Source organism: Paramisgurnus dabryanus, chromosome 5, assembly GCF_030506205.2.
Source record: "Paramisgurnus dabryanus chromosome 5, PD_genome_1.1, whole genome shotgun sequence".
In the NCBI taxonomy this organism is placed as follows: domain Eukaryota; kingdom Metazoa; phylum Chordata; class Actinopteri; order Cypriniformes; family Cobitidae; genus Paramisgurnus; species Paramisgurnus dabryanus.
The window spans coordinates 29,155,430-29,175,790 of NC_133341.1; the positions used below are offsets into that span (position 1 = coordinate 29,155,430).

At 36.0% G+C, this 20,361-nt stretch overlaps 1 protein-coding gene across 1 annotated transcript in view; it reads left to right on the forward strand.

Moving 5' to 3' along the window:
* Nucleotides 1-20,361, forward strand: part of galnt9 (polypeptide N-acetylgalactosaminyltransferase 9) — a 122,444-nt gene that overhangs the window by 45,376 nt on the left and 56,707 nt on the right. The window lies entirely within an intron of this gene.

The window sequence follows — 20,361 nt, forward strand, 5'->3', positions numbered from 1 at the left end:
ACTAAAGCCAAAACCTTAGCATAAATTCCATTACAGTTTACATTACCTAAAAAGAAAGATTATCATTTCTTTTAAATGTTTTTCTGTGTGTGCTTGAGAAATGTGTAAATAAGTAATGTTCACCTGAGATGCACAAGAAGATGACTTTTATTTTATTTCATATTTCATATTTTATTTTAACATTTATTTAAATGTGGTTGTGTACATGTTGTATCAATCGTGGCAGCAGTAATGTTGTGATGAAATGATTTTTTTTTTTTTACTTACATGGCATGCTACAATAAAGCAATGCTGTACTTTATTTTCAAATTGCGAGATAATGCTGATAGTCTGTTGAGTCCTTACAGGAACAGACCAGAATAAGCTGTGATTGTATGAATACAGTAGGAGGTCGCTGTATGAATATTACTGATTATTCATGACTTGAGTCTATTATCCACAGCTGCTGTATTGTGAAACATTGTACATGTGTTCCTACGTCATTTGGCAGCTGACTGAGAATTGATATCAGTGATTAAAAATGAAAGGTTTGGCCATAGAGTTTTATTCTGAGCAGAAAGCATACTTTTTTATTTTTTTGACATATATGGAGCTAATTTTAAAATAGTAATAGCTCTAAAAAATTGTTAAAGCAAAATTTTAATTAAGTTTAATAGTGAGGTTATTAGTGAAAAAAGTGGTAATATTTTAGTGTGGGAACCTATTCACACTTTAAAAAAAATTGCCTATAAGCTTGCATGTGGCAAGTGTTTCTAAAAGTTTTTCTGCCATTCCCCACTTTGGAGGTAGGGAAGGGTTCCGAGCCCCCCCTGTCCCCAATTGCCCTGACAAAATGGTATCAAGTAGGCTTTCATTTTAACTGCTGAAATTAGTTTAATCCCATCATATTTTAAAACATAACAGCATTAAACACTTTCAATAGAGAAATGCGAAAAAACAAATGTGCAAATGTGAAAAAAACTTTTGCAACTGTGTTTGCATTTTGTCTCTGACAAAAGTCATCATACTTTCTTTTCGGCTGGCGTTTTGGTTGATTGGGTCGACTGTCTGTCTTTTTTTTCTCTGCTAGTACAGAATCTCCAGTTTGCATTCCTTGTCACAAACGTATCCATTGTTAACTTTTATACCCACTACCGCCTATACCGCCTCTCCAGATTAAAGTTTTTGTTCCACTTCAATTCTGACTTTAATTCATTCTTGTAGACTATGGTTCCGAGTGACATTTTCTTCACAGTCTGATGTTGCTTTAAGTTAGGCTTATATTTAAATGTATCATTTTGAGTGTATGGTCAATAATTAAAAGAATTAATAGAGATGGGCACAAAAATGACCAAATTTCCTCCCATTTGTCACGCCCCACTTGTAATGTTCCTATTCCCCACCAGTGGGGCCCGCCCCACACTTTGAGAAATGCTGCTACAGGCTATGACCATATTATGCATCCCTTAATACTACACCATACACTGTCAGAAAAAAAATGGTCAAAAAGTGGTCCCTAGCTGTCATTGGGGTGATACCCTTTTTAAAAAGTACACCTTTGCGCCTAAAGACATCATACTGGTACAAAAGAGTTCATATTAGTAACTCAAAGGTACATGTTGGTACAAAATGTATACCTATCTGTAGCTAATGGTACATATTAGGATCTTTTTAAAGGGTAATGCCCCATTGACAGCTTGAGACCATTTTTCCTGACAGAGTACATAGACTTGAATGTATTTGGCCTTTAAAAAGATCCATATTTATCCATGACTATATTTAAAAGTAATTTGGATAAAATCATATTTTGAATGCATACATGTATTGTAATTTAGTTCATTTTCTGTTTTCGTTTAAAAAAGATTAGAAAAGATTCTAATCTCTGAGTAAACCAAATAGTCGAATTTGTCTCCACACTGAAAACATGCAATCGGTTTAAAAAAGTTTATTAAAAATGTTTCTTTTATTTTACATATGCAATGTTGTCAGATTGAAAATATAGGAATTTATTATTCCGCCACAACCCCCATTTCCATCCTGTACCATTTGCATTCCTATGCTCATTGACTATTGGCAGAGTAATTCATCCAGTGGGGGTTACAGGTGGTCTTCTGATTGGTCAATTTCAATGTATAATGTTAGGTTTAGTCACATGGTCAAGAGATAGAGGATAAAGGTCAAGGTTTTCATAAGCTCTGGGCTTTTTGCCTTTGTTTTTCTTCTTCACCTGAGTTCTTGGGTTTTGGCCATTAGGTCAAGAAAATTGGTTGTTAAGTTTTGATTAAATGATAATACCTAAATGCTACATATTGCAATACAATATATTCATACTCTAGCAACACTCTCCGACATATTGGGCCCTATCTTGCACCCAGCGCAATTGAATTTGTCAGTGACGCATGTATCATTCGTATTTTGCACCGGCGCACAGCGTGTTTTTCCCTCCACAGACGCACGTCGGCAAACTAGGGAATGAACTTGCGCTCCCTGGGCGGTTCAGCGCAAAAAAGGAGGCGTGTTGCGGCGCAAACCATCCCTGATGTTATTTTGCTGTTTCAAAAAACAATTGTGCCACTGACCAGAAAAAACTAGTCTAAAGTCAGTGGCGCGTTGCGCAATGTTCATTATGCTATAGTAGTCAACATTTGAAGTGGATCAAAAACATTCATCAAACTTGTCCTAAGACAAGAACGGGTACTGGGTATTGGTTTTAAGACAACTTTTAGGAAAGGTTTTGATCCACTTCAAATGTTGACTAGTGTATTTTAAGGGCGCATGCTTGACCATAATGTATAGCGTGCACGACGCGCACACACTTTGCTTATCTAATCTACACAGATGCAACAGTTATTTTTGCAAATCATAAATTGTTACAATAAAAAATATTAACACATGAGATAAGGGGAATCATAGTGGTGAGCACTGTGGTGATAGTTTTTAATTATTGTGTGGCTGCGTTAAAAAATTCTCATGCAAATAACGATTAAAATATTTTCATAAGTTTGTTGTGTGGCTGTATTACGTTTATTTTATGTAAATAATAATAAAAAAAATTCATAAGAAACCTTAATGTATATGAACTTGATTTGTAAGTTTACTTTGGGGTTGGACCTTGCTTGCGTTTCTTGGGTCCGATTTCAAAGCCCCCAAACCCTTTCAGTGGTGAGGGTGGACGCAGCAATGTCCTCTGCTGGCGTCTGTGTAGAGGCAGATCCACCTCTCGTTACACGGCGTGCCCGATTTATGTTGGCAAGCTTGGGATTCCCCCGTCTCCTGACATCATTGTAGCACTTGGCGCAAAGATGGGGATGCCAGCTGATGAGACAATTGCGGCTATTTCCTCCCACACCTGTTTAACCAACGCTGATTTGGGCGGGTTTCTCCCATCCCCATACAAAACAACTTCTCTGTCTTTGACTGCTCTTACAAGAACGTCGGTCTCCTCGGCTGTGAACCGCTCCTGGCGTGCGCCTGGTAAATCCGCCCACAAACTCACTTGCGCTTTGCGCTTCGCACTTGCGTTTCAGATCATGTGAATGTGTCACATTTTTTCATCTCTCCATTGTTCCCCATTCATATCCATATGCCAATTCTCTGATCTTTTCTATCTATGCCTCCATCTCTTGATATCCATCTCTCTCTCTCTCTCTCTCTCTCTCTCTCTCTCTCTCTCACACTCTCTCTCTCTCTCTCTCTCTCTCTCTCTCTCTCTCTCTCTCTCTCTCTCTCTCTCTCTCTCTCTCTCTCTCTCTCTCTCTCTCTCTCTCTCTCTCTCATTTTGTTCACTTCTCTTTCCTCGGGTTACTGAGAGCTCAGTTTCATTTAAACAGAAAACCACAGTGATACACCAGAAACCTGAAATCCATAAAATGTGTTATGATATTCTCAGAGAGTCCAATAACCAAACCAAAAATATATTTTCATAAAATCTGTACAGTAGATACATGTCCCACGATAGTGTAAACAAGGTTTGTTATTCATTAGCTTTTTCAAAATGTTTTCAGATTTTATAATTTGATCAATGTTAAAACATTTTTACTTCTATCTTTGTGTAATGTGCAGAAATTACACCCTATACTGTATGTTAACTAAGTTTTGACTTCAATTCAGGTTTGTTTCTCAAGATAAGTTATCAAATGTCTTTAGAAGATGTCTTCTATGGATATTTTTTTTTCTGGTAGTTTCAATCTGCCAACTCCATATTGGAGCTTGCCAGATGTTGTCACTAATATCAACTACATTTGTATTGAAAAGATCTGTGTCGAATGTAATGTAAATATAAAAAAGTCTGGAACGACATTAGTTTGAATAAATGACAACAGTTTCATTTTTTTGGTTTATTTTTAGATGATCTGTTCCGTAACCCAATGCTTTGTTCTCTGTCAGAGTAATATCAATTTAATATGTGAGTAAGCCACTCGTATGATGATTTCCCTATAAACATTGTGGCGCTAGCAAAAAAATTTTGTTTGTGCAGTTTGACATGTAAGCGTTTGGTTTAATAAATTGTGTAAGTTTGGAGCTTAAACCACATGTTTGTCTGAAATATGAAGAACAAGGCTGTGTACAGTAAACTGCAGTACATAGTGCATGCAACGTATTACTTTTACACTGCTACTGGCCTCTTGTGTATAAAAGCACACAAGGCTCAGTCCAAACAATTTTCGCTTAATCATTCAAATAATAATTGATTTAGATTAATCATATTTTGTGGTGTGTATGCAACTTTACACATGCATGCAACACATTTTTTTAGAAATCTAATGCAGCTTTTCTATTGTGAAGTACTCCACGGGTATAAACATCTGTGGCATAAGTCGATACACTTCGCTAAGGCGTAAAAATGTCATGCGGATGTGCGCGTCGCGGATGTGCCGCCACAAACTGCAAGGAAAACACTGGTATGGTGTTCCTGTTTCTCAGCCTTTGGATGTTTTTCACGTCTATAAGGGAGTTTGGAAACTTTACAACAAAGCACAGATGACAACAGGTTTGCTCGAGACAGCGCAAGCACGAAGATAAAGCTAATCTTGCATTTAGCAATGACGCTGGTTGTGAGGATTCTCTCAGATCAGTCAGTGAACTACAGTGTTTTCATTTCACGTTTTAGTTAACAGCTCAGCTCGCTTGGTACCCCAACCGCGATAGTACTAAAAAAAGTATTGAGTACTATGTACTGTACCCAATGAAAAGCACCCAAAACTAAACTGTCCCAACCCACCCCTATGCAATGGAAAAGCAGCTTAAAAAAAATATAATGAAGAAAATTTATATTCATGCATTTAAATTTAAAACATTCTTTGTCTAGTATCTTAAAGGCAAACCGCAGAACTTTTTGGCCACTAGAGGGCACTAGACATGTATTTTTCACGCCTAGCGCCCCTAGAGGCCACAAGCGCCGCAGCACTGTCGCAAAGGAAAAGAACTGGCCAACCTTAAAACTTAAAACTAAACTAAAAAACTAAACCTTTAAAAACTAAACGCTAAACGATCAACATTTTGAGGCATCAGGGAGAAACGCAGTCATGTTACAACTTTCTGATGAGGAACTAGTGGCAGAAGCCATTTCTCAATCTGAAGGTTGCAGCCTCCGGATGTCGTATTTCTAAGCTGCATACATCATCAAGACTGTCTTATTTCAGAATATTAACAATTATAAAGTTGACTGTTATACTTAGTTAATCGTAAATTGTTGCAGTATGCTTATGATTTGCGGTAGTAATGCTCAGTTTACCTTAATAAACCAGGCTTGATGACGTATGCAGCCTGCATATTTGACCTCTGGAGGCTGCAGCCTTCCAATTGAGAAACGACCAGAAGTATTTCCTTGCCTTTTTCGAAACAAATATTGTTAGCTTCGTCCCTCTCTCCCTCGCCATCAGGATTTTCCGCAATGGCGCTCATTTTTCCTCTCTTTTGTGTGAAAATTGTCACTCCAAATCCAAGTATACCGATGTGTTTAGGTCTGCCGCTTTGTAATACGTCACGCGAGTGACAGCGGAACGCAGCAAATGAGGAAGAGAGAAACGCTCGGATCTGATTGGTGAATGAATAGGGTTTGGTTTTACACTGTGTGAGTTTGAGCAAGTTTGACTGCTATAGCATCCTGAATTGTAATGTAAATAGACAGTAAAAGAAAAAGTAAAAGATACGTGAACACGTGAATGCAGCATCTGAATACAGGGAACTATATGCAAGATAATCGCCTTCATTTATAAAGAAGATCGCATTTATGTATGAATCAAGATCGTGAGTTTATATAAAAAATTGAAACAATAGGTCCATGACACTAACACGGTGCCACAGAGTCACATAATATTAGTTGCTCTCTACACTCCTAAAGTAGCCTCCACCAAAATTCACTTTAAAAAAAAAATGTGTTGAGGAAGTGACTAGGGGTGGCACGGTTCATGAAAAAATTCCGAACCGTTCGGTTCGCTTGTCTCGGTTCGGAGCGTGTGTGTGTCGCACGGTTCAACGGTTCATGGCATGCGCAATGTAGCCTCATGCCCTGTATGTGACCTTAGATAGCGTGTTTCCCTTTCGCGCGAAAGAAGAGGTGACTGGTTTGGACTATAAGTAACTGCAGGTTATGTTACGTGTAGAAATGGCAAGTGGGAGAGAAAAGGAAGTCTGCCAGCAGTTGGAGGATGCGCCAGCGTCGTATAAGTTTGGTGTGTGAAAACATTTTTTATTTCATGTTATTTATGATGACAGCGGAAATAAAACAATAGATAGAACTGCAGTCTATGGGTTGAATGTGTTCGAACAGCCACAGGAGACCGCCTTCTCTCCGACCATTTATCTAATTTGAGGTACTGAACACATTTTACGTCTTTTCGTATTCAGCGCTATTTTTAGCCTTTCATTGATGAAACGAAAGCGGCTGATTTCCGCGTAGTTTCATTTTGCTAGCGTGTGAAAGTTGCGCGATCTTATTTCATAAATTGCCCCTCAAAGTAATCACGACAGAAGTAGTCAAAAGTGTACAAAAGAGACGGATGTAAATATTACAGGTGTAAAGGTTATGTTTCTCTCTCGTCCACATATACTCTCTGCAGTATTAAAACAGCCTCTCAGTGATAAATCTAAGAGCTACACTGAAGTTGGCATTTTGATAAATGCAAGTTATCTTTGTGTGCATTTTTAGCATGTAGCATGTTTAGTTCATGTAGATGGCAATGCACATTCTCTTTTTTGCCAAATAAATGAAAAGCATGTTGAAATCATCAATGTCTTCCCTCTTGCTCTATCAAAATCTCATCTGGCTTTCCTCAGGGATGGTCCCAATAATGTGCTTAAAGTCAAATTCAGTTTGTGCATGATTACATGATATAACTTTTTTTTAATACTGTATCCTAAATTATGGATAATTAACACATTAATAAGATAATACATTTCTGGAGTGTTAAAAATTAAAAGAAAAATTAACAACAAGAACCGTACTGAACCGAGAACCGTGACCATAGAACCGTGATACGAACCGAACCGAGGGTTTTTTGAACCGTGCCTAGTGATGGTCGTTTTCGAAGCACTGCTTCATGAGGCTTCGAAACATTTACGAATCTTTTGTTTCGAATCAGTGGTTCGGAGCTTGTTTCAAACTGGCCAAAGCTTCATTACGTCATAACTGTTTCGAAACGTTTCGAAAATCCGATGGTTCACCACTAGGGGGAGTTGATCACATGACCAGTGTTTAATAAGTTTAGGTGAACTCGGGTCAGTTTAATTATGAAAGTTCATAAAACATTTATCCTTCTGACTAATAACACTGCCATGTTGTCTACTTTTTGTTTATAGACAGATTTAATGACAAAAATTTGCATAATTAAAAGGGTAGTTAGTTTTATTCATTTGTTGGCCCTAAATAAAACTAAAAACACATAATACACTTTTAACTATGTCTTTATTAAGTTAAATAATTTTTTTAACATATTTTAATAAAAATCTTGCTATTATTTTGTAAAAAAAAACAGTAAAATGTGTGGACAGATCTGCTTTTACACTGTTTTGACCAGCAGGGGTCGCCAGCGTGTGTAGGTTTCGAACTGCTTCGAAAAACTGAATCAATTTTCGAAGCAATTGCTTCAATTGATTCGAAGCTTCGAAAAGCTTCGTTTCTCCCATCACTAACCGTGCCACCCCTAGAAGTGACGTATGCCGTAAAGCAATCGAATTTTGTAGTTTTTTTTGTGCTCTGGTTACTACCAGAAACCCTAAGTTTTAAAATATGAGTAAAAGCGATACAAACCCCGTCAGGCTATGGTAGACATGTCATTCAACCTATTTAAAGTCGATGTACTATCACAAGGGTTTTGAAAAAGGTTGAAAAATTACATGGTGTCGCTTTAACAAAAAAACATCAAAACTTTTCACAAATTTGTAGGAGATCTGACAAGAAAAATACAGAAAGCACAGATTTCTCGGCCATAACTATGTATTAAACTTGCGTTAGTTTGTGCATCCACATTGTTGATAAATTGGATATGACTTGTGTTCAAAATGCCTTTTTTGTAGTGACCTTTGCTGCAACAGATGATGACAGCCACAAATACATTCATAAGCAAAGGTGCCAAAATATCCTATTTTTCATATTATGACTATATAGGATGGCTGAGACCGATAACAGAGATTGATTATGTGGGCCAGACAATGACCTTGTTAGAGAGAAGATTCAGGATCTGGCTCCACTTTCACAATGAGTGTGTAATAGAGATAGTTTGTGTAAAGTTTTGACCCAAGTTTTCAGCCATACCACATTTGACCGACATTCCCCATTGACTGACATTAAAGACCACATATTATGCAGATTTTTACAAGATGTAATACAAGTCTCAGGTGTGCCTAGAATGTTTCTTTGAAGTTTCCGCTCAAAATACCACACAGATAATTTGTTATAGCATGTCCAAAATGCCCCTATTTGGGTGGAAGCAAGAAAGCGCTGTTTTCATGTGTGTTCCTTTAAATGCAAACGAGCTACTCCTTACTTCCTTACCAACAGACAGTGAGTGCTTTTAGTTAAAATAGATCTGAATTCGGTGAAAAAAACAGTATCTTTAGCCACAGCAGTTTTGCAACGTCATAACAAACACATTTAAAAAAAAAATGGGGTAAAATTTACCAGTCAGGCAGTGGCCGTGGGAGGGGCTTTATTAGTGTGATGTCACATTAACAAGTGAAACAAAACAGCATGTCTAATGAGACTGCTTTGGTTTAAAGGGTGATAAAAAAGGAGTAGGTGGATTTTTTCATTGCATGGTCACATTTATGTCCAAACACTTGGTAAAAGTGGTTTGCTGTGGATTCCACATATATAAAGCACATTTGAAAATATAGGCTGTAATAAGCACGATTCTTTTAAAGAGTATTTGTGTCTTTACATTGCTTCACTAAGTAATACTGGCAGATGCCTGATCTGACATTTTGAGTTCCCAAAGTGCAAACTGAATGTTGACAGTAATATGGCAGGTGGGGGGAATCAGAAAATGTGAAGTGCTAAATTTTATCGAACACATGCCAGAGCGAGCTTTGCATTTGAGTCGCCGTGTTCTGGCAGGTGTAGGATTTAAGTTGGCAAATAAAGTACATCTCCTGTGAGTATGTGCATCATTTTAGTGGATGTGATTAGAGCGCATTGGCAGACTATATTGGCAGATTTCAGATGAGATGGATGATATTTATAATTGTTTAAATTACTTTATTTGTCATATCCAGTCATTTTCTGAAATTAAATTGTTGGCATATTATTACTGAGGTCACATTCATAGGCTCTTTGTGCAAAATATGAATAACTTTCATAAATATCCAAGCAAGCAATTGATATTGTTTTAAATAGGGCTGCATAACAACTTATCGTTTGCAGAATAAAAGTTGACATCATATAATGTGTACAGTATGGACTGTGTATAATAATTATGTGTGTATATATCTAAATAGACACACATGCACTTACATATTTAAGAAATGTTCCATGTATATATACATGTTTATATTTATATATTATATCTAAAAAGATCAGGCCTGTAAAGCTGCATGTTGATTAATGTTTTCATTGAGACGTGTAAAAAAATGTGTGTATATATTAAATATTCATATATATATATATACATACATACATACACACATACATATATACATTTATATGAATATTTAATATATACACACATTTTTTACACGTCTCAATGAAAACATTAATCAATACATATATATACATTGAATATATATATATATATATATATATATATATATATATATATATATATATATATATATATATATATATATATATATATATATATATATATATATATATATATATATATATATATATATTTAATATGCATGTGTGTGTATTTATATATGCACAATTATTATACACAGTACACACCTATATATGAAGTAAACAAAAACTTTTATTCTGCAAACGATTAGTTGCAATTAGTTGTTATGCAGCCCTAGTTTTAAATGACATGAAATCACGAATATGTATTAACTGCTAATGAATATTAAATTGATAACATGACTGGTTAACCAAATGAACTGTTGTAAGTGCCCATTCATGTATGAATGCTATTATGCATGCTATACAGTATAGGAATAATAGCATGAGCTCAGCACTACAATGCATAGATAAAAGTTTAAAGGAAAACACTACAGTTTTGAATATTTTATGTTCTTACTTTGACCTCTGTGAAATATTACTGAGCCCGAGGTTGGAGTGCTGCAAACTAAGTGCTCTTCCGCCATACAATATATATAGTTCTCATTTTTTATCCACTTAAAAAATTTTGTGCTACCATACTTATTCATGTAACAGTCTTTAAATAGGGAAAACATGGAAGTGTTTGGTGGCTTCTAAATTCATCCTTGTTTGGATCCTAAGGAATTAATTGAGCTAGGCTAAATGCTAACACATTCACGACGCGCTGTACAAAGATTAAGCGCAGGCATTGAAAAAAGATAGGTATGTATTAATTCGTCTAAGTTGAGGTAAGAACATAGTAAAATATTGAAAAACGGTGGTGTGTTCCTTTAAGAAAAGTAAAAATAGTGTAATGTTCTCTTGCTTCCCACTGCAGTTACCAAGGTGATGTTGTATAGCAGATTTCATAAGATTAATGTATATTTTACATGTACTACATTACAAACAGTATTTTATTCAGTACAAACTTTCAGTAAAAACATATGCAGAAATAAATATTACAGTTAATTTCCATTTAATGACTAATTAGTCTTGGTAAACTCAATTAGCAATGTTCAACTCAAATCTGAACTCTTTGTTTAAAGCATAATGCGGCCGTTTATACTCTGCACATTAAAGGGCTTTGTTTTGGGCAGTGGTTACAGTAGCTGTTTATGCATGAGGGATGTTAGGGCTCCTTCGGCAGAACTGGGTTGTAATTAGATCACCGACTGGGCCATCATTTAAAGGCCAGCTTTTATTCTCTCTGACCTCAGCGTCTCAATGAAAACATTAATCAATATGCAGCTTTACAGGCCTGATCTTTTCAGGAGCCCACATGAACTTTTTAAACAATCCTCAAAGGATTCACGGCCTTGCTCCTCTCATTGAAACACTTTATGTGTGCAGGTTACACAATCGAAATCACCTTTCGATCGTTTGGACTCAATCGATGACTCCCCAAGTAATGCTTAATGGTAATGCCTAGTTCAAAGATCACCCAGTGCAGGGTTTGAACCTTCAAGGTATTGATTATTAGACCACTTCTTTAACCATTAGGCTATACCATGCAACAGTGGTTTTTAAGTGTTTTAGCAATGTTTTTTTTTTTTTATTTAAGTAAATGTTTGGCCATCATGCAAATGAGATCACAGGAAAGGAGCCGGACTTGCAAAGCTTTGATGTGCATTCAAAAAAGGTGCACACTATGGCATAGAAGAACCATTTTTGGCTTTATGGTTCTATAAGGAACTTTTAACATCTGAAGAACCTTTTTGTTTGTTTCGCAAATTTTAGTTTATAAAAAGGTAAGAAAGAAATAATTATTTGGGGAAGCAAAGATGGTTCTTCTATGGCATCGCAGTGAAGAACATTTTACAGCACATTTATTTTTTTAAGACCATACCCATACACCAAAAAATATTTTCAAAAATAATTTTGAATGTATATGTATTTTCAAAATGGCCAAAAAATTATTGGAATAAAAACTTTGTATGTTACAAACCCGTAAACATAACATTTAAAAAGACTGCAAAAATATACTTATAATTTTTATGTAATTTATACATACTTATAATTATACTAACTTATACTTTATATATTTTATACAAACTTTTACATTTTGGCCATGGGTTGTAATATTGGAAATGTATTTGTTGCTCCTGAAATACATTTTGAAATATTTGTTAATATATGAAGGTTAAAACTAAATATAATTAAGCTTTACTTTCTACAAAATGTATTTTGCATATTTAAAAATATTTTTGGCCAAAGAATTATTTATTTTTTTGCAGTATGCAGCTTCTATGTGGAGTAAAATCACTCAAGAGGACATAATGAAAATCTGACTTTTTCCATGTTCAAGTGCTATAATTGGGTCCCCAGTGCTTCTATCAACCTAGAAAATGTGAATTGAACAACCCAGTAACTTAGTTTTGGTAAACCATTCTTTGCAAGCATGTGAAAAAATAAGTCATTGAAATTTGGCTCCCCCTGTGATGTCAGAATGGGATAATACCGCCCCTTTATCTGCACTGTCCAACCACGTCACTGCCATTTAGTGCAGAGATCAGCTCATTTGCATTTAAAAGGACACACCCAAAATGGCACATTTCTGCTCACACCTACAAAGTGGCAATTTGAACATGCTATAATAAATTATCTTTGTTATTTTGAGCTATAACTTCACATACTCTGGAGATTTATTTTACATCTTTAAAAAGTATTGTGAAATGTCCCCTTTAAATATCAAATGCACATTTAACCATTTAACCAGATTTTATTGTCTCTTAATGTGTTGTGGGCTTTGCATACTGTTTTCCATATAGTATGGTTATGTTTCTAGCTTTATAGAGATTGTAATTTGTTTAGATGTGTTATTTTCAGTTTGTGAGTTCAGAACTAGAGACCTTTGCTGCTTTCTCTTGTTTGCATGTCCTATTGAAGACTTCCTGGAACTGTTTTACATAATTGTTGATTCACCTTTTACCACACTAATCTACTGGAACCTGATGAAAAACTCCAGATGGAAAATTTGAAGTGATTAGAGCTAATGAAGTATGAGGGATGAGCTGTTCTGAATCTGGAGTCAGTCACATGGAAGCTCCAAACACTTGCGAAGCGGAGCTAATAGCTCACAATGAGAGGTGATATCCCTGCCGCACATGATTCAGAATAGTCAAATGTTCAAAACACAATTATTGCAGGGTGCATTTGCATGCCTTTACACACAATGTTGCTTTACATTGATGCATTTAGCGAATGCTTTTATCCAAAGCGTCTTACAATGTGTTTGAGGTTCTTTACATGCTTAAAAATAAAGACTTCAAAAAGTTTGTTCATAAAAAATGTAAACATCCACAGGACTTTTCTGTTGCACTAAATGTTACTGAAAACCGTTTATGTAGACTATAAAAAGATAAGAAATGGTTATTTTAAAGTCCTCGTGTAGTTGATAAATAGGTCTTTGAAATTTTGCTCCCCTTGTGATGTCAGAAGGGGATAATTCCACTCGCTAATCTGCACTATCCAATCACAGCATTGCAATTTAGTGCAGATGAACTCTTTGCATTTAAACACCCAAAAATGGCACATTTTTGCTCACACCTACAAAGTGGCAAAGATCTATATGGTATTTTGGGCAAAAACTTCACATATATACTCTGGGGACACCAAAGATTTATTTTACAACTTAAACAAGTCTTGTAAAATGTCCCCTTTTAAATTCTACTTTTAGCATCATAATAGCATATGTAAAAGTTTTCCAGTAATTTCTTCATGCTTTAAAATAACTTGAATGGAACTGTACACCCTTGCCTCATTTCGTATATGTAGATATGCAAATTATTCCCCACCTCTACTCACTCATACAAGCTCGGACTATAAAAATGAATATATAATAATATGCAAATTAGTCCCTGCCACCACTTAAACGCACCAGCATGGACCATAGACATATTTATGTACATAGATGCTATAGTTCAGACAGTGTAGAAAAGAACAGCATAAAAGAGGAGAGGAAATTATTCTGTTAAGTTAAACAGTTAATGTAAAGAATGGAAAGTTCAATTCGTAAGGTCAATGTTATCCATAAAGATGTTTTTGAACGTTTCTGTGGTCAACCTATATCTATGGCATTTCTCATTTGTCTGTTTGTTTTTCCAATAAATCGACATTTTTATCTTTTTTAAATTATGCTCCAAAAACCCAATTACCATTAGTACATTTTAAAGGATTTATTTGAAGACTTGGTGTTATCTTGGTCCAGAAAAACACCACTTAGTGAGCTGCGATTTGAGAAAAAACCCTGACGTTGAGAGGAAATGAGGACTGATTAGTTGTATACGTAAAAATAAAAGGGCCATTAATCATACCCGCCGAGTTATAATTTATTGTGTTTATAGGTAAGCAAATAAATATGGGCAATGCTGAAAGTGGGCAGTCTTCAATCTAATGTAATTACTTCACTATCTAAACTCATTGTATTTTTAGAACAAACTAAACGGAGATAATGTGGGTGTGATGAGCTTGCTTAAAAAAAGAGAAGATAGTAAAAAGTAAACATTTAACAGGATGAAGCTAACATAGCATTACTTTGACATACCACATGTCCAAAGGCCATACATCTTAGCTTGTTAGCTGCTCATCAGATCCATAATGTGCTTAAAAACAGCATGTCAAAAATTAAATCCACTATCCCGCTAGTGCTAAAAACTGCTATGGGGAACATTTTGCCCTGGAAATACTAACCCTTTTAACAACCAGGCACTTTTCTGGGCAAACCACCGAGTAGACCAAGCATTTTATGGGGTCCTAACAGCGAGTAAGGTAAGATTTCATTTTACGATAGTGGCACATGAGAGCAAGTATCCTTATTCTAGATAAGTCATGTAAACGTTTGTTCTGGAGAACGGAGGGGTAATCTGCTATGAATGTGTTCCTATCTGAAAAGGCAAAGGACAGGAACGATATAGCAGAACTAATTTACAAACATGTCAAGTCAAGTGAAATGAGAGATAAGGCTTAGAAATCATGGACACATCATGCATTGAAAATCTTTCAGAAAAGTCATATGATATGATATAACATCAACAGAAGATTTTTATCAATACTTACAATACCAGTCAAACGTTTGGATACACTTGACTGAAATATGTGTTAATATAGGGACATTACCATCTTACTTTTGTTGACCAGCATGTGCAATATCATTTAAGTATTGTTAAAAGTCCCGTTCTTTCTGTGTTTTTGAAGCTTTGATTGTGTTGACAGTGCGCAATATAACATGTGTTCATGTTTCACGTGTTAAAAAAACGCTGTATTGTTCACACAATTTACTTATCTGTATAGCGCTGTTTTCACTGTCCTCTAAACAGACTGATGTCTTCCTTGTTCTTTGAAGTCCCTCCTTCAGAAATACGTATTGAGTGCTCTCTCATTTGTCATTTCGGATAAAAGCATCTGCTAAATGAATAAATGTAAATGTAAAACCTGCTAATGAGCAACATTACAGTCTCATTATAGACCATTTCAAAAGATGTAAACAACACTGGTCCAGAAGCACTTCCTGTTTCCGTTTTTTAACACTAGATAAACGTTGGGATAAAATAAACCAACAGAACATATAAACCTGAATTACCTGAAGTTAAACAAACATCTTAAAGATAATAATATATGTGAAATAAAAAAATAACTGTCACAAACTGTAACAGGAAGTGTTTCTGGACCAGTGTTGTTTACATCATTTGAACTGGTCTATAACAGCAATACATTTCCATCAAATAAAATTACAAAAAATTAACGGTTTTCTTCAAATTGTGTTTATTCCTGTTAGATATCAGTATTTTTCTGTTCCTGTGCTATATAAATTTGGGTGTAACCTGTGGGTAAAGGAATTGATCACCATTGCCCTACGTGTCCGGTGTCAAATGAGATTGCCTTTGTATTTACTCCCACCAATTACTAGCGGTTGCTTTAGTGCAGCACTAAAGCGTTTTACTAAATCCAACATTTAGTTTAAGGGCAGAAATGAGGAATTGGTGAATTGAATAGCTGGCATTGTTTTGACAATTTTCTGGCGTATTCTGTTCCTGTCTGTTTTTCTGCAAGATTTAAGTTTTTTTTCTTCTCTTCTGTTTGCTCCTGTCACACACTGTCCTTTGGAGCTTGATATGTTTGTTTTGAGTTGAGCCTTATGTGACTCTCTGGTGTGTGCCATTGTGCCGTGATACCTTAAAGTTGTTTTTATCTCTCTTTTTTTGTTTTTAGTTTGACTTATCAGCGTGATCCTAGGCCATAAATATTTTTATTGTAGTGATATTACGCACTGCCCGAAAATAGTCCCCTTGGTTACTTTCAATAGCAAGGGACTATTTTCGGGCAGTGCGTAATATCACTACCCCTGCTGCCGCCATGTTACATCAGCAAAGTGCTTGATTATTACGCCAGTTTGAGAGTATAGTTCCTAGCCATATCTGCCTAGAAAATCGCAACTTTTAATTTTCCGGTGGTCTTAGTACACAATGTAACATCAGAAGAGTCAAGTTTTAAATAGGAAAAATATCGAAACTCTTTGGTTATTTTTAAGGGCGATGCTAATGGTCTAACCAGATTTAATGGATTATGCTAAGCTATGCTAAAAGTGCTAGCGCCAGACCCGGAGATGAGCTGAATGGATTACAAAACTGTAAAAATCAAATGTTTAACTCTAGGGGAGCTGCAAAATGAGCATATTTTCCAAAAAGTGAGTGTCCCTTAAAGGGTTTAAATTAAACAATTTTTATTTCAATACAAATAAAAACAACACAATTTTTTAACATTAATCTTAAACTGGTGGTCTTTTTCCTCCGTTTTTAAGTTTTTAAGTTTATAAACTCCGCTTTCTAAATATGGATTAGGCATGGCACCAGGCCCAACTTACTTTTAAAGGGGATGAGAGCTCAGACTCTCATTGGTTTATTGCACGTTACGCTCAAAACACTCCCATTACTACCATGCACTTGGTGCATAAACTATTTTCCCGTCGTTAAATTAGCAAAAGTGGGTTCGGATATGCCCGTTTAGACCGTGTGCCATGCGCTTTAGACCATGCACTTAGATCGTTAAAATAGGGCCCAGTGAATTACCGAATAGGGGAATGAACTTCAAAAAGGCACGGTGCCTCTAAATGGGGCAGGTTTAAGTCATGAACACACACGCACATTCTGGTTTCCATGTTTTTTTGGGACGTAATGCATTTTATACTGCACAACAGGGTTTCCCGCAGAAAATTTGTTAGTTAAGGTGGTAGGGTTGTGCAGGTGGGCGGGCCGGGGGCGTTGCAATCAAAGGGGCGGGGAGTACGCGTCATGATGAAAATATTTTATTTAAAACACTCAAATAAAACTCAATTTTGAAGAAACTATGACAGAAAATGAACACATACTAGATTAGTAATGAATTAAATGTTTTATCAACAGGCTAGTTATCCTCCAGACAGTGACCGACCATGTCTTTCTCTCATTTCGGCCATGTGGCGTTTGGTGGAATTTTTTTTGGACGACCTAGTTAAGGTGGTAGGGTATCCCAGCTTAGGTGGGCCGCCCGAACTGAAAAGTGCTGCGGGAAACCCTGCACAAGCTGTATATTCTATTCCCTTCCCCTAACCCAAACCCTAACCCCAACCATCACAGAAAACTTTCTTGTACCTTAAATTTTCAAGAAACATCATTCTGTTTGATTTATAAGCTTGTTTCCTCATGGGGACCTCCAAATGTCCCCACAAGGTCACAAAAAACTGTTATCCCTATCTTTGTAGGGACAATTGGTCCTCACAACGTGATAATTACCAGGTACACACAAACACACAGCATTGGGCAGCTATCACTGCAGTCCCTGGGGAGCAATTTGGAAACGTGCCTTGCTCAAGGGCACCTCAGTTGGAAGCCACCGGCTGTGAGACCTGAACCACCGACCTTCAAGGCCGAAGTATAGTCAATTTTTTACACGTACGCATGACACAATTTGGGTTACACATGCACCTACATGTAGCGCAGAAGATGCATTGCATTTTGTTGCAATGCGCATTTGTTAAATGTCTGTGTACATGTACGAGTCAAATTAACTATTTTTCGCAAGGATGTGCATTCGACCGCGCATGTACGTCGTGTACACGTAAAAACAGTCTATAGTATACTCTAGATTCACCAGCAATTTGGCCACCCCCCTTTTAAGCGTCCACGTTTCCATGTCTACATTTTAAGATGTTCTGGCTGCAGTTATACCAATTTTAGTTATCTGGTTGTTTATAATGTGCCTTTTTGTTTTGTAGTATATTTTTTTCCTTGTTTTTGTTTCTACTATTGAAATTTTTTATGCATATATGATGAGCTTATTTTTTGTTAATAGTAGTGCTGCACTGTCAGAAAAAAAGGTACAAAGTTGTTCCTTTTTCTGTCGCTGGGGTGATACCCTAAAAGGTACCTTTTTGTACCTTTATGGGTATAAAACACATTGAAATGTTGTACCTTATGGGGTACAATATTATACTCTAAGGACCAGTTGTGTACCTTAAGGAACAATTTTGTACCAGTTAAATTTTAGGGGCACAAAACAGTTAACTGTACCTTTAAAGGTACAAAATAGATCCTTAAGGAACAGTTATGTACCCCAAAAGGTACAACATTGTATTATGTGTATATACCTGTAAAGGTACAAAACAGTAAAAGGTACAGTTTTGTACTTTTTTTTTTCTGACAGTGTGGGCAAAGATTAATACAAAATAAAAGTGAGTTTTTGCATAAAATGTGTGTTAACTGTGTGTAATTATTATGTATATTTTAACAAGCACACATAAATGTATACATTTCAGATTTTTTTATTTATCCATTTTTTATTTCTATATTATATAGAATATATAAAAATCTAAATAAATATATATACACATGTAAATGTTTCTTAAATACATACATGAATGTGTGTGCATTTATATATACATAAAAATTACACAGCACACACTCATATATTATGCAAAACTCACTTTTATTTTGTACTGTATGCGATTCATCTAAATTAATCTTTGCCAAGCACTAGTTAATAGTTTCTTATGGATTTTGCCCTTGTTAAATAAAATAATACAGTCCTGCGTATTGGGCACAGAACGCCTAACCTAGCAATGGATCACATTTTCAATTTGTGATTTCTTTACTCTTATATTATATATATTTGTGTGTGTGTGTGTGTGTGTGTGTGTGTGTGTGTGTGTGTGTGTGTGTGTGTGTACCTGGTAATTATCACGTTGTGGGGACCAACAGTGTTTTTGTGACCTTGTGGGGACATTTTGATGTCCCCATGAGGAAACATGCTTATAAATCAAACAGAATGATGTTTATTGAAAATCTAAGGTACAAGAAAGGTTTTTGTGATGGTTGGGGTTAGGGAATGGGGCAGGTAAGGGGAATAGAATATACAGTTTGTATGGTATAAAATGCATTACGTCTATGAAATGTCCCCACAAAACATGGAAACCAGAATGCGTGTGTGTGTGTGTGTGTGTGTGTGTTTGTGTTCTTAGTGCAGCACTTTGGTTCAATCTCGGGTTGTAAGATACACGCAGGGAACGATCAATGCAGAAAACACAATATACTTCAAAACAAGAGTCCACATATCAACTGCAACAAGAACCAAAGTATCTCTGTGACAATAATATAATTAAACCAGATGATGTGATCAAGCTTATGAAAAATGTATGGCTACAATGTGCTTTCTTGTTTGTGCTCCTAATATGGTTGGCCCATTTAGTAATAACCCTTGGTAAATTTGTTTGTTTGTTTATTCTTAATGCCATGGCTATATTACTGTGAGTCCATTCACAAGTTAATCCACTTAAGGAAAAACATGCAGGGGCTCGAACCAGGGACCTTCTTGCTGTGAGCCACTGTGCCACCCCTTGGTAAATTTGTAAGCCAGGTTTCCTCATATGTATTTCAGTTTGCATTATAGAATTCTGCCATTTTATTTTCCTGAATCCAGTCTAGGATTCCCATTAGGTTCAGAAAAACATGTGGAATCTCATCTGCACACCTATAGTTTATTATAGCTCAGAGTGGATCCTTAGGGATCTTACATGTACCTGGTCTAGGCTATGATGTCAGTGGCCCAAGGACAGAAAAAAGATAAATGTGTATAGATTCACCAGAGAGATGGTTGCTCCCGCAAGGTTAGTT